Below are 5286 nucleotides of genomic sequence, written 5' to 3' on the forward strand. Positions count from 1 at the left end.
TTTCTATCCTTTACCTGAAGTGCTGCCTCTTCAGAGAAGCCTTCCCTGACCACGTCATCTAAGGAGGTCCCTTTATTCTTGCCCTTAGCACCGAGTTTGTCTCCTTCATGGCAGTTGTCAGAATCTAGAACAGAGTAGTTCTCAGTTCATTGTTGGTTGACTTGGCTCTCTCTTGACCAGATCTGGGCTCTGGCCTCAAGAGATACCTGGCTTCACCCAGGACAGAGATAAGCCGATTCTATGACTCTCATTCATCCATTCAGAATATCCTGGTCATGAGGAATACGGACTCTCTGGGCCCAGACTGCCTGGTCTGTAGATCAGCTCTGCCTCTTTCTAGCTCCATGACTTTGGACAAATTATTTTAGCTTTCTGCGCTTCTGTTTCTTCATCTGTAAAATGGGGGGGGGTCTACCTTCCAGGAGTCTTGGGAGAAATCAGCGTGCTCGTACCTAGCAAGTGACTTGTGCATATGTACTAGTGACCTGTACATAGTAAGCGCTGTATAAAGTGTTTGCTGTCCTTCTTTCATTCAGCCAATCAAACTCAACTTTCTCCGTCACTAGCCTGTGCCAGGCTGGGTGGTAGAGGCTCGAACAGGAGTCAGGTCCAGTCCTTGCCCTCCATGTGGCACTTGCTCCCCACGATGGGCGCAGGACACAGAGGCCATAGGAGGGGCCTGTTGAACACCCTCTCTCACTGTCATTAGTGGTTGTAGTTCCCATGCTTGCATGTTCCTTTAAATAAATTCTGAAAACTGATATCAAAACTAAAAACCAAGGGCCAGCAAGTAGCTGAGCACTCCTATCCATTTCCCATCCAGCCATCACTCTTGCTCTCGCTTCTGTTTTCAACCATATTGGATTCTGTGGTCAGTTGTGGTGGTGCCCCTTTGCCACACCCCTCACCCCCCAGGGTGCTTGCCTGGAAAGCCCCAGACCTGCAGCAATCAAACTATCTACCTTTTCTGGGTGTGGAGGAGAAAAACACCTGCCAGACAGACAGGGTGACAGCTCCCAGATTCCAAGAACACTAACGAGGCCCAGCGGGCTTCCCGGGCGGTGCTCATGGTAAAGAACCTGCGGGCCCATGCCAGTGACATAAGAGATGTGGGTTCAGTCCTTGAGTCAGGAAGATCTCCTGGAGAAGGGCATAGCAACCCACTCCAGTATTCTTGCCTGGAGAATTCAGAGGAATTCTGAATTCTGGACAGAAGAGCCTGGCGGGCTACAGTCCGCAGGGTTGCATAGAGTCAGACATGACTGAAGTGACTTAGCATGCATGCAACCAAGCCCAGCAATCCTCTGGCACATTTCTTAGTAAGCTGGCCTTGTACATCCACCCAGAGGGCCAGTTCACACCGTTTCTTCTGTCCTCCCCTTCCTTCCTCCACTTGTACTCCACATCCTCACACCTTTTTAGGACTTCACACCTTCTGTGACCTCCTCTCTTGCACCCTGTCTCTCCCTCTCCAAAGAATTAACCTCTCAGCATACAAACAGAAGTTCCCACCCAAAAAAACACACAAAAACCTCCAAACTTTCCCTTGGAAAATGTAGCATTTATCCTGCCTTTCTTTGGAGAGGCTGCTGTTCATTGCTACTTGAAGGAAAGCTTTTCTTTGTAGAAAAATGTCACCTAATATACTGTGAAGAAAGCTGAGCACCGAAGAATTGATGCTTTTGAACTGTGGTGTTGGAGAAGACTCTTGAGAGTCCCTTGGACTGCAAGGAGATCCAACCAGTCCATTCTAAAGGAGATCAGCCCTGGGTGTTCTTTGGAAGGAATGATGCTAAAGCTGAAACTCCAGTAGTACTTTGGCCACCTCATGCGAAGAGTTGCCTCATTGGAAAAGACTCTGATGCTGGGAGGGATTGGGGGCAGGAGGAGAAGGGGACGACAGAGGATGAGATGGCCGGATGGCATCACCGACTCGATGGACGTGAGTCTGAGTGAACTCCAGGAGTTGGTGATGGACAGCGAGGCCCGGCGTGCTGCGATTCATGGGATTCACAACTGAACTGAAGTGAATATACTAGAAGGAATGTGAGAACTAGAAAAACTCCATCTTGTAGCCTCAACTGATAATCGATTTAGGCAAAAACTCTCAGTGATGTTGCATTAGTCACCTCGGTCTGCCATACCAAAGCCATAGATTGTGTGGCTCCAACAACAAGCATTTATTTATCACGGTTCTGGAAGCTAGCAGTTCCAGATCAACGTGGGTTTCTGGTAAGAACCCTCTTCCTGGCTTGCAGATGGCCAGCGTCTCTACATGTCCTCACCTGGCAGAGAGAGAAGGCACTCTCCACTGTCTCTTCTTATAAGGATACGCTTTGGATTAGAGCCCCACCCTTATGGCTTTGGTTATATGAATGCATGCTCAGTGTCTGACTCTTTGAGACCCACCAGGCTCCTCTGTCCATGGGATTCTCCAGGTAAGAATACTAGAGTGGGTTGCCATTTCCTCCTCCAAGGGATCTTCCCAACCCAGGGGTCGAACCCAGGTCTCCTGTGTCTCTTACATTGGCAAGTGGATTCTTTACCACTGTGCCACCTGGGAAGCCCCTTATGGCTTATTTAAGCTTAATTATTTCCATAAGGGCCCTATCTTCAAAGATAGTTACATTGGGGTTCTGGCTTTGACTTAGGAATTTAAACGGAGGCCACAGTTCAGTGCATCGAAGGTACCAAAAACACCAGGTAAAGGGATTTCTTTTGAATTTTTAAAAAATTATTATTTTTTTTGGCTGTGCTGGGTCTTCATAGCTGCATGTGGGCTTTCTCCAGTTGGAGAGAGTAAGGTCTACTCTGGTTGGAGGTGTTCGGCCATCTGGTTGTGGTGGCTTCTCTTGTCTTGGAGCATGGGCTCTAAGGTATGTGGGCTTCAGTAGCTGTGGTGCACGGGGCTTAGTTGCTCTGCAGCGTGTGGGACAGGGATTGAACCCGTGTCCCCTGCATTACCAGGCAGATTCCTAACCACTTGACCATCGCGGAAGTCCCTAAGTGAAAGGTTGTAAAGAACGCAGTGTTCACATAGTGCAGAAGGAGTCCTGCACAGCTGACTGGGCTTTTGCAAAGAGGTTCTCTCTTTTCAATGGAGAGATTTAGTGGACATCCCGTAACTCACCCATAACTCGTGTAAGTTGGCCCTTGTGCCTCCTCCTTCAATAACTGTTAGACAATCACCATCATTATGAAGAATTCTTGTTACAGATGCTTAACCTAAATCCAATCAGGGCTTAGCAAACCATGGGTCAAAGATGGTCTCTGCCTGTTTTTGTGCAGCCCATGAACTGTGAATGGTTTTTACATTAAAAAAAAAATATTTTTTTGGTTGTGCTGGGTCTTCATTGCTACATCCAGCTTTTTTCTAGTTGCAGCGAGCAGGGGCTCCTCTTTATTGCTGTGCTCTGGCTTCTCACTGCAGCGATGTCCCTTGTTGACGAGCACAGGCTCTTAGGCATGGGGGCTTCAGTAGTTGTGGTACATGGGCTTAGTTGCCCTGCAGCTTGTGGGATCTTCCCAGACCAGGGATCGAACCGGTGTCCCCTGCATTGCAAGCAGATTCTTAACCACTGGACTACCAGGGAAGTCCCAATTTTTACATTTTTAAATGGTTCCCCCCAAATCAAAGAATAATATTGCGTGACATACGAAAACTGCATTAAATCTCAGTTTCAACATCCTTGAATAAAGTCGCACTGGAACGTAGCCACGCTCCATTTGTGTGCTGTGGACATGCTACAACGGCGCTGAATGCTTGCAACAGAGACTGTATGCGCTGCTGCTGCTGCTGCTGCTAAGTCGCTTCAGTCGTGTCCGACTCTGTGCGACCCCAGAGAGGGCGGCCCACCAGGCTCCGCCATCCCTGGGATTCTCCAGGCAAGAACACTGGAGTGGGTTGCCATTTCCTTCTCCAATGCATGAAAGTGAAAAGTGAAAGTGAAGTCGCTCAGTCGTGTCTGACTCTTAGCGACCCCATGGACTGCAGCCTACCAGGCTCCTCCATCCCTGGGATTTTCCAGGCAAGAGTACTGGAGTGGGGTGCCATTGCCTTCTCTGGTATTCGCTGCAAAGCCCCAAATATTTACTTTCTGCTCCTTTCCAGAAAATGTTTGCCAATCTGTGCTCTCCACCTAACTTCCACTTACAAGTGATACCGGATTTAGAGGAAGAGGATAAACAACACTAGAGGGAACCTTCACACTCAGCTATAATGTGGAATATTCTGGAAGACCACTGACCTGGTCATTTTAAAAACTTGTCTTTTTTTTTTTTAAAGGCAAGATGGGGGTCACTGTGTTATATGAAAAGAGACCAAAGAGACAACATCATTGCCAAATGTAGCATATAAAACTTGGCTAGAGAGTTCTTGGGAAAAACACAGCTATCATGGTGTGTATTGGTCAACGTGTTTTCCTCTCTCCTTCCTAGGCTTTTGGCTCCACTAGGGCAGGGGTTTTGTCCCTAGATCTTCGCAGCATATCAATAGTTCCCAGCACATCAATAGATAGACACTGGTTGAAAATAAGAATGAAAGGAATTTCCCTGGTGGTGCAATGGATAGGAATCTGCCTGCTAATGCAGGAGACACAGCTTTGATCCCTGGTCTGGGAAGATCCCACATGCCTCGGAGTACTACGCCCCTGTGCCATAACTATTGAACTCTCGGTCTAGAGCCCATGGACCATAACTACTGCTGAGCTAGTGGCTGCAACTGTTGAAGCCCACGTGCCCTAAAGCCCATACTCTGCAACAAGAGAAGCCACTGCAGTGGGAAAGCCTGCACACTGCGACGAAGAGTAGACCCCACTTACTGCGTCTAGGCAAAGCAACAAAGACCCAGCGCAGCCACAAATAAAAATAAGTTGAATAAAGGAAGGAATGAACCTTGCTTGAGGGAGAAGAATGACTCCTTAGAGGAGGGAGTGTCTGGTGGGTCTTCAAGCAGAAGTAGGAGATGGCTCACTGCCAAGAACTTTGATAGAGCTGCTCCCCTACCCCAGTGGCTCTGGGCTGATGCTCCTGGAGACCCGGACAACAGAATTCTGACCAGCGGTGCAGCCTCGGGCGGCCGAGTTTCAGTTCAGGAGCAGGAAGAACCACGTTCTCAGAATAGCTCAGCAGCAGAATGGTTGGTCTCAGGAGGCACCTGGGTGAGCCACAGAGGGCATCCTCGTGGACTGTCCTCATGTATGGGTAGGGGATGGACCCCCTGGTGATGCACACGAGACCGATTGCCAACCGTTGGCCCAGAGGTCCCCCTGACCGGCAGCCTGTCTC

Source organism: Bos mutus, chromosome 2 (assembly GCF_027580195.1).
Source record: "Bos mutus isolate GX-2022 chromosome 2, NWIPB_WYAK_1.1, whole genome shotgun sequence".
In the NCBI taxonomy this organism is placed as follows: Eukaryota; Metazoa; Chordata; class Mammalia; order Artiodactyla; family Bovidae; genus Bos; species Bos mutus.